This window comes from Ochotona princeps, chromosome 23, assembly GCF_030435755.1.
Source record: "Ochotona princeps isolate mOchPri1 chromosome 23, mOchPri1.hap1, whole genome shotgun sequence".
In the NCBI taxonomy this organism is placed as follows: Eukaryota; Metazoa; Chordata; class Mammalia; order Lagomorpha; family Ochotonidae; genus Ochotona; species Ochotona princeps.
The window spans coordinates 29,677,690-29,688,655 of record NC_080854.1 but is presented as its reverse complement, the minus strand read 5'-3'; the positions used below and the strand labels follow the sequence as shown (position 1 = coordinate 29,688,655).

At 35.1% G+C, this 10,966-nt stretch overlaps 1 pseudogene; it reads right to left on the bottom strand.

Annotated features, from left to right (window-relative positions):
- Positions 1 to 7,763: 7,763 nt before the first annotated feature.
- LOC118758246 (U6 spliceosomal RNA) lies at positions 7,764 to 7,862 on the bottom strand (annotated as a pseudogene).
- Positions 7,863 to 10,966: the final 3,104 nt, after the last annotated feature.

Below are 10,966 nucleotides of genomic sequence, written 5' to 3'. Positions count from 1 at the left end.
GCAAAATTGATTTGCCTTGACATTTTGAAGAGTTCTGCAGCATTATGTGTGTGTGTGTTTGAACATTATGCAAACTTAAATACATTTGTACTGTTTAAAGATTTTGTAGAATATGACTCTATTAAGAGACTGAAAACAAGTCTAGTTTTCTGTTCAAGCAGAATTCCAATTTGGAAAAATGACACAGTGATATCTAGTTCTAGCTGGGCACCAAAACAAAAGAGATCACAATGTAAACTATTCCAGCAGAATTATAGGCTCCTTTTTTAATGAAACAATGCTTTAAGGTGAGAAACTGCAGTTTAGACAAAGGATATTGCACTGTGTTAAAAGAAAAAAAAATTAGTATTAGGTTTGTCACATAAAACTTCTGATTTTCAATTATCTTGATTTACCAAAATCCAATTTCAATCGACTCCTATAAAATGATAGCTGATTTTTATTAAATGATTTTTTACACTTTGTACATAACACAGAACTTTGCTTGTCTTACTTATTAAATTCTATGCAAAAATCAAAGCATTTGTAGTGACAGTATGTTGCTTTTGCAGATGAGAAAAATGTACAAAACCAAACTGAGCAACCACCAGGGTTACAGTGAACAAACGTTGTATGTGACTTCAAGCAATCTGGCTATAGAAGTTTGTCATCATCCAAGTGGTCATTTTGTTTCAAAGGATGGCTTATGGGCTGGATGACGGCTTCTTCACACACCTCTGGAGTTAGGCATGCTTTGAAATGCTGCCCTAGCACTTGTGTGAATGCATGTGATCCTCACTCTAAGTGTGCAATATCAAGAGAGTAGCTCACAGTCCAAAGCAAGCAAAACCCTAAGACAATAAGTTCAGAGCAGTGGGAATATAAGGAAATAAAAAAAAGATTCCTAGAGTATTGAGGAAACATGGACTTTCTAAGAAGAGAATGTGAGAAACAGGTATTGGAACATAAAAGAGGAAACTCTGGGGAGTAAATATTTGACTCCTGATTAGATACATTAGTAAAGGAAACAAAGGAAATACATACTCCTCCTCTCACTCCATGAACTGAAAAAAAAAAATGCATTAAAATAGATTAAAAAAAAAAGACTGAAAGAAAGGCCTGTGGGACAGTCTCATGGATTTGAAGTCATGGGAAAAATTATTTTAAAAAAATGCATATAGAGATGCTAGCACAAGTTTAAGATTTGGTAACTAAATGAAATGATTTCTAAGAATGTAATATGTCTAACCAATGAGGGCTTTCATTGTTTTATCAGAGGAAATTAATTCCTGTCATAAGCTAAACATGATCATTTGATCATAGCGTTCCTTACCTTTTTTCATCCAGTTTTTCTATTTCAAGGAGAACATATATATGAAAATATTCAATCTTTGCCCCAGCTATTTGCATTTTATATTTTAGATTAAGTTAAATATTAATAGCTTTTTCTAAATATAACAACACTTTCCTCAAATATTGATTGATGAGTTGTCCTCTGTGCTATGTAATGTTTAAAAATGAATAGTGATAAAATATAACATACACTATGGCAGGAGAGGGGCATCTTTTGTGGGACAGGTGATAAGGCTATCATTGGTTCATGAGCTTCTATAGTGGCGTCTGGCATTTGGGTTGAACATGTGTTCATGGGCAGATGCTACTGTGCAGTTATGTGGTTCTAGTCTGAATATATTTTTAAAAGGAGAAATTACATTTGAAATTTTAAATATATCAGTGACTAGAAATCTTCATTGCAGAGAAAAAAAGACATACGGATATACTCAATTTGAAATTTCTTTTTTTATTATATTACAGAATCTATAGTAAATGTGGCAAAATGTGACTGCACAATTACCCAATATATTCTTAGATATTTCTGGCACTCCAAAATTAAAGTGATACAAACATCCATTATATTGCAGCCAGATTTGACAGACATTTTTGTCCCTGTTATAGAATTTTACAGAGCACATAAATTCCCACTGTCAAAAAGAATGTAAAATGTGTCTTTTTAAACTGTCCATCACATACACTTTAAAACACAAACATCCATCTAGCTCCCTGTTTTCGCTGGAATTTAAGGAATTAATGAAAGAGACCAGAGGAAATTTGTGGGAGGCACTGTTGGCTCTCCCTGAGATCTGATGAATTGTGCTGTCAGGCTTGGGTTTTGGTGTGCAGCAGCCATGTCCTCACCACCTTAATTACTCCAGTGCCAGGAGTCTTGTAATATTATTTTGCTTTGGGAATCATTTATGTTCTGGTCATGTCTTGTATCTGCTGTTGCCTTAGCTTCAGATCAGCTCAGCTCTGGACTTTTTGTCTGTTTGGAGAGTGAACCAGCAAGTGGAATACTTTCCCTCTTTATATCTCCTTATCTCTCTGTAAAATCTGCCTTTCAAATAAAAACTTAAAAAGTGGTTGTAAGCATGTGATACTGAATGTAAGTGATAATGTTGATCCAAATGGATAGAACGCATGTTAGCCTAAGTTTGTGCAATACAATCAGCAGGGAAGATAATGCAATGATTACATATTACTTTGAAATTGCAAGTCTCTGCTTATTGAGGATTTGTGCCAACTGATTTTCCCAGTCATTTTGTATTTTGCTTCAAATGTGATTAACAAGGATAACAAGGAGCTAAATGTGGACACTGGGAATGGAATGTAATTGTGAATCAAACAACAAAGACATAATGGAAGCTTAGTAATTCACAAAGCAGAGAAGAAGCTTATCCAACAATGATGATAATGAGAAAGTCTTGCACTGAGAGTGGTTGTGAAACATCTGTTTTGCAAATTATGATGTACAAGGTTAAGTCTACATTATGATTTCAACCAAGAAAAGACACATTTGTGGACTGTCAATGTTTGGATGAATGCTGAGACTGAATGAATAATTGACAATGTATATGGAGAAGGAGAATATGAAAATCAGAATTTGCTTAAAAATGAAACCAGTATGTGAATGAAACTGTAGAGAGAATGAAGAAAGTGGAGAAAAAAAAAGTAGAAAAAAGAATCAAATTCAAAGACACGAAGAGTCAGGTGTCGCACACAATTACAAGTGTAAGAAAGGCGAAAACAGAAAGACAAAATTAAACTTTTAAAATAAATGGGATGTTGGTTAATATTTCAGAGCCACTCTAATACAGTGGTGAATGCATTGGTCAGTGTTAGATGCACAAATGACATGGAAGAATATAGAGGACACATTGACACTGGCTATGTTTTGCAATGCTTTGTGGAGGTTACAGTAGCATGCACTAACCCAGACCACATAGAAGGCAGGTTTACAGGAATAGCATAATGCCGTGGTGACTTATTTTGGTGTTTCCCTACCAGGGGCAGAGATTGTCAAGAATTAAGAAGGAATAACAACAATAGCAATGTTAAGAATGACATTTGCTAACAGCTTATAAAAGAAAAATTACGTTACATTTTCTTATAAAGTAACATAAATATGAGTAATGATACAATAAACTATATATCAAGTAATAGAGCAATTCCTTTCACTTATGTATTCATGCCAAAAATTTCATATATTTTGTAAATACAAATATCAGCCCATAATTATACTCCCAACATTCTTTTATTCCTTTCCTCTCCTCTCTTTTCTCTCCCACCCTCATTCTTTTCACAAAATGAGTAGAACAATAATGCATGTGGATTAAAATATATTCAGAAAGCATCCTTCATCATTTTTAGCCTGAAAAGTTATTTCTAAACTCATGCCAATCAGTAATGTGATTTATTTCATTATGATTATTTACTATATATTGCTTTGTTTATTAGCGTATTTCAAATTTTAATTAATTAAAATTTATTTTCATTTTTTTAAAAGAAAGAAAATTCATGTTTATCAAGCACTGTGGAATAAGACATTTTTTTGGAGGCCTGTGTTGTAATGCATCCAATTAAGGTGTTGCCTGGGATGCAAGATTCACATATGAGCATCAGTGTGCCTGGAAAAGCGATGGAAGATGGCACAGGCACGTTGCTCCCCAGGATGGCTTCGGGTGACCTAGAAGCATTTCCAGGCCCAGCTCCTCACGTTGCAGTCACTTATGGAGTAAAATACCAGACTTAAAGTTTCTCTCTTTCCTCTCTTTGTCCTTTCCCTCTTCTTTCCCTCCTTTCTGTAAACAGGCCTTCAAATAAATACAATGAATCTTACAGAATCCTACAGACAATCTTGCAGACACAAGCAAAAGAAATGGACAAGTATTTTTCAGTAAGATAGAAATGGCATGGAGACATGTTAAAATGCTCAGGATCAATAACTCTCAGGGAAGGGCAATTAAAAACCACAGTGGTGTTTTCTCAATCCAGTTAGAATGGCGCTCATCCCCAAACAACAAAACGACATATACTGGTGAGGATGTGGGAAAAAAAGATAATAGAAAACTTTTTTTTTTTTGGCTGGAAATATAAACTAGTAAAAGCATTATGGAAGATAATACGGAGATTCCTGAAAAATCTGTGGACTGATTTACCGTGTGATCCAGCCACTGTGTTCCTGGGAATTTGCTAATGGGGAACGAACTAAGCGTATGAAACAAACTTTTGTATCCCCACTTTATAGCAGCTCAATTCACAATAGCTAAGATACTGATTTCTTTTTTGTGATGACACACTTAAGTTTATTTAACAGTCGCAAAGCTCTCAAGTTACGAATATCGCTAGATTCATGCTGTTTGAATGGACACAAATTTGATGTGCTGATGATAATAGCATTGGGAAACTCAAAGTTTCTAATGTACTCGAGTCATGCTGTAATTCCATTCTCATTTTACATTAATGTAGATTCAAATCTATTCATCATGTAAGACAATAAATCCAGCATGCAATGTACTTGAGGAATTAAAACTTGAAGCAATAATTTAGAGCATCAATTGTTACCTTAAGATGACACTGTTTACAAACGAGTGGATTTACAGTTTTATCATGCACTTCTGATTTTGAAACTCTAGTGGTGGTCCTGCACTGCAGAGAAGGACATAAGTAAACAGTGGCTTCAGTCACACTTAAGAGGATGTTAAATCTCTGCTGGGAAACCTGCAGATGAGCCCATATTGATCACCCTGAAGGGCTAGCTACTTTCCTATTTTCTACTCATGCTTAGAAATCCATCAACATCTATAAAATACTCCAAATTAGGTACTGCTGCTCTCTTGTCATTTTCACTGATTTAATGAATATCAAGAATACGGAGGACATTCCCATGCAGTTAGTGAGACTAAACAGATTTATTATGTCATGACTTATATAATGCAGGGATACAATGTGAATATCTGATTTCTATTGTTATTTCAAGAAGTTCAATAAAATCACACAGCAACAAGGTGCTTTTTGACATGAATTCTCCGTTGCTGTATAAATTATATTTTTATATAAATTATATTGAAATATATATATAAATAATATAAAAGCATGTTTATAGCCAACAGATTACTTTACATAGTTTTAAATAGATACATGGGGGAAAGGATTAAGTAGCAATTACACTCTGCTATTGAATTTTACTGCTTCTTAACAAATAAATAGTAGATTGTCTTTTTGCTAAGCTCTTCGTAAGGAATATGAGTCACATGCTGTGTTTTTGTTTTTGTCCAATTCCAGCTATGTATAGATGATCAGCTTGTTTTAAGTTTCTTTTTACCACAGGAACATCAATGAATATTGGTCTTCAAATTTTAATAGAATGTGCCTCACAGACAGATAGCCAGGCTTAATCCTTCAGAAATCAAAACCCTAATGGTATTGCCATTCACTTAGTGGTCAGAATAATAAAGTCTATTTTCCTAAATTTCATAAACTCATCAGTAAATGTATTAACAAATGCTGTTAAATCTTTGTGGATAAAGGTAATCTTTCCCTATAATAAAAGGAGAGGAATCCTATGAAATAGATAGTATCAAAATATCACATGGTAATGTTTTATGGATTTAACTATATAAAGTGTGTAGATTAGATAATAAAAATGCAATCTGATGAGCGATCACTTCATTCTGTGATTATGTGACCACTGTGCAGAACGTTAATAAGTTTTGATATTTTCTCAAGTCCAAATCAACCTTTTTCACAATATACAGCTATGAATAATCTAATATTTCAAGGTCCAGTAATGGCAAAAATGATTTTCCTATCTAAAAAATAATATTAAAAGACATGTAGGATTTTTTTATATGCAAGAAAAATTTACTTTTTCATGAAAGTGTTAAAAAATGCCTGTTTCTAATGAAATGTATGCTTTTTCTTCTGATTTACAAAGGTCTGATATTTTGACCCAAAGATTTGGGAGTTTCACCAACAGTGAATGATGGCTATGAACAGCAGGGCAGCAAAGAGCAGGAGACCTGCTCTCCAGGAAACGGTGGCACTGAGATCCACCCACTCTATCAAAGGAGAACCAGGATGGGTTAAAAGAAGAGTTCAGAAGTACTTAGGACAAAATCGACATTGACCACAATGTTAAATGCCTTTTCCTGTGTTCTCAAAATTATCAGCAAACACATAGTGGTTAGATTAATGATTAAATAAATGAATCATCAAATGAGTAATTAAATGACTGAATTGGTGTGTATAACAGGGGAAAGAAGCACTTGAGAGTGATTTCTGTTCTGGTTTGAATAATTGTGTGCAAATTGCTATTATTTACTTAAATAGGGACAATATAAATTTTAGTGAGAGTGATAGCCTCCAATTCTAGTATTACCAATCCTTATTTTTTTTTTTTAACTTTTGGATAATGCTATTTCATGGTTAAAGATATTGTGGTTCCTTCTCATTGCCAAGAAGATTTAAATTCATTTCTTCAGTAGATTCCAATGATAGCATCTACTGTACCTCTGCATCTTGTGCTCACTTCCCCATGGGTTTTGTGTTGGTTTTTTTCTTCTTATTGATAAACATGTTCCTCTATTTCCCTGGAATATCGTAGAGCCAAGAAAGCTTATAGACATGTACATATTTTGAATCTTTCCAAAGCATTTCTCAAAAGATTTTCCATTTTCCCCCAATAATATCCTATAAACCGTTTCCTAACAGTTCTTCTGAATATGACTAAAAGCTCTTCGAAAATCATGATTTTGTAAGATAATATTTATTTCACACTCAGTGAATATCTCAAAAGTAGATTAGATATTAAGTTTCAGAGACAACTGAGCTTAGTATGCTAATTAAACAGTCAAATAAAAGCTTGCTTTGTTTGTTTGTTTGTTAAAGAATTGTTTATTTATATTGGAAAGGCAGATTTGCAGACAGGAGAGACATGGAGGAAGGTTTTCCAACTGTCACTTCATTGCTCAAATGGCCATAATGACTGGAGCTGTGCTGATAAAAATCCAGGTGTCCCCTGCAGGTATGTCACATAGGGGCATTGTCCCAAGGTGTTGGGCCATCCAGTATTGCTTTCTCAGGCCATAAGCAAGGAGATGGACGAGAGCCGGAGCAGCCAGGACATGAACCAGTGCCAATAAGCGGCAGTGTCACTCGGAGGTAGAGGATTGGCCAGTTGAACCAACACGTAGGCACCAATGCTTATGGGGCCCAAAGAAAAATAAAATAAAATTTATAGCTAGCTACACAAGTTACAAAACGATATATTTAAAATGTCATTCAAAATGCCCTGAAAATTATACTGGAATTTTGAGGAAGCAACTTATAAATGTCACAAAGAAGTCAACCTAAAAATAGATACTTACAAAAGCTACTTACTCCCTTAAAGTTTTCGCTAACATTTTATATCTTCTTTGAACTATAAATACATTTTTATACTATTAAACATCATGGACATTGACGTTTTTCTTGCCGTCTTCGGGGCCATGCTAGTCATCTCTGCATCATTCCAATTTTAGTATATGTGTTGCCAAAGCGAGCACAGGCACTGATATTTTTAAATGTTTGTAAGCAAGCATATTTATTCTCTTTATTTTTCTATGTATTGATATTTAAAGTATACTGATTTAGAAACAAACAAAAATTACAAATAAAATATTTAGGTGAAAAATTCGCTTTGTTTTTCCCAGTTCTCAAGAGGTTAATATGACTAGGTATATTCTTACTTGAATACAGCTTTCTCACCCTGCAACAGCTCCTTTTTTTGATATGTCCATTGAGAACGTTCTTCAGAGTGATGCCCTGTAAATCCTTGGACATTTCTTAGAGCCTCTGGCTATTGCTGCAGAGTCCTCTGGGCCAGGACATCTGAATTATGCTTTGTCTGCAGTTCTCTTATCATGCAGCTTCCAAGAGAGGGTAATTGGCTCCTTAGTTCTCATGCTCCCACCTTTATATTCTCCATCCATACCGGAAGTTTGAATCCTTTGCTACTTCGTACTTATTCAGGATCCCTCATTGTCACTTCATGTACTGAAAATCCCAGACCACGCCTCAGTTTTTGAATGCTGCTTCACTGTTACCTGTGCTGTCAGTACTTCTGATGATTTCAATGTTCTGAGTGAGGAAAATTCCAGCTAATCTGCCTTCTGTGGTTCTTGAGCTACTGCAAACGTCTCCTAATTTCCCTCCCAGACTCTCCGCTCCGTATCATGACCTAGACCTTGTCCTTACCTGTAGAAGCAGCTCCCCCATGTTCTCAATTTCATGCATCACACTCTGTCAGCTTGACTCCCTGACTTCTTGCGTGTAGCTCACTGCCTCAAGCACTCTCTCCCTAATAAGCTGCATGCCACTGGGATGTGTATTTATTGATCCCGCAATATTTCCACTTTTCTCATCAGCTTTAAATTTCTCTTTTATGAAAACCAAAAATGACTTCTATATTCAGTTGTTTAAATGATCCCTTGTCCATTCCACTAACTATACTGTGTGCAGAAACCCTGGTCCTTGTTAAATTCAACTCTGCTAACCCAGCCTTGAAACTAAGCGCACTCAGGACAGGAGTAAACATGTGACCATACTACTTGCTATCATTGTTGGTTATCATAACCCTCTTATTAAGGCCTTCATCTTGTTGCAACACCAATGCGCAAAAAGCGTCTCTGCTTTCTTTGGCTGGGTTCAGCTATTTTTATAAAAGATTGTTTCATTGTAATTGGAAAGTCAAATCTACAGAGGGAAGGAGAAACAGAGGAAAATTTCGATCGGTTGGTCCACTCCCCAGGTGGCCATAATGGCCAGAGCTGCGTCTATCTGAAGGCAGGAGCAGGGGTTTCTTCCTGGTCTCCCACACGGGAGCAGGGTTCCTGAGACTCCAGGTTATTCTCTACTGCTTTGTTAGGCCACAAACAGGGAGCTGGTTGGGAAATGGAGCATCCGGGACAAGAATCAGTTCCTACAAGGAATCCTGGTGCCTGCAAGACAAGGATTTAGCCACTAGGTCATCGCCCAGGGCCCGAGTTAAGCTATTTTTCTAGTGTACTATTACCAGTCATAACAATGAGATATATTCCAGCTCTTACTGATCCCCTGGACTCAGCACCAGAGCAAACTAAACAACTCTTAGTAGGGGACTTATTCCCGCTCGGAGAAAGCATTCTTACAGTACTGCACTGAATACAATTGTCTTAGAACAGAAGTTTCAGTATGAAAAATTAAATTTCCAAAGTCGTTGATACCCCTGATATCTTTTGGACAAATATACGATATGATCAGTTTTACATAACATATTTATGAAAATTTATGTTAATAATGTTACTATTTCTTTAGTTTTATCTAGTTGGTGCTGAGCCTGAGAAAGCTATAGATTCAGAAAGATGTATGTAAATCTATAGTAATAGTAAATTCTAAAAGTTTTTTTTTTGTATTTTTTTCTTTGCTATTTTCTGACCTGTCATGTCTACTTTCATTAGGTCTCCACTACTAAACCAACACCAACACAATCTATGTTGTATTTAGAACTTAATAAATTGTTATTTTATGATGTTGCACTGTCACATAGGATACAAGTTATTCATACAGCATATGACATTTTAAACTGTTTCCACGGAAAGTAAGTGAATACTTACACAATTGCATGTCGCAGCGATGATGAACCCTAGACATGTTTTAGACATGCATCTCTCCCTCAACAAGCATGCTATGAGTGTGGAGCATATTCAGGTAGACATTTTAGGAAAATTTGGAAAATGTATCTTAGTAAATTTTACAACTTTAGTATGAAATCCTACTGAAGTCCACATATGTCAAAATATCTGCTTTTAATTCCAGGACAAAGAGCAAATGCTCTCTCTGATAAGAAATAGCTAAAGCATATAGAGACATACATTCATCTAGAGTAACTGTAATGGAGACCAGCATACGGAGAAGTGAAGAGTGCAGTATGCATCTTAACTCCTGAATCAGAGATGGATTCCCAATGAAACTGTCAACTATTTCTTGACAACAGAATGCTGGACTTTCTATAGTCTATAATTGTCTACACCTACATTGTCAGGATACACTTAAATTGCAAAACGATGCACTTATGACTATTGCTGAAGGGTTATACTATTGTAATAATACAGGGGAAATCAGCAGACATGGGGAGAGAGTAGGAATGGGAAGGATAGGAGTGGAAATCCCTGAGTCTATGGAATCGCATCATGGAAAAAATGTAAAAAAATATGTAAAGTATTTCCTTGGATAAGGCAATATTTTAACCCATAATTATTTTGACAAACCATAGAATATGCCTACAAGGCACACGCAGATCAACTCTTAGTTTGTACAATTTAAATATTAATGTTACTATGAAATAATATATGATGTTTAACTGGAGCTAGCCAGTGAAATAGTTTATGTTCTTAATGTTTTTGTTTTAATCTAAAAAGGACGGTCCAAAGTCAATGTTATTAAATTTTAATGATCCTGGAATAATAACATAGCCATATAAACACAAATATTTTTAATCCTCTGAGTAACTTTAGTCACTTTTTTTCCAAATGGATGAATTACATTTCACAACAAATAGAAATATTACCTCTGTCAAGAATCTGTTGAGTGGCTGTATTATTGTAATAATAATGTCTACATATTTTAAATA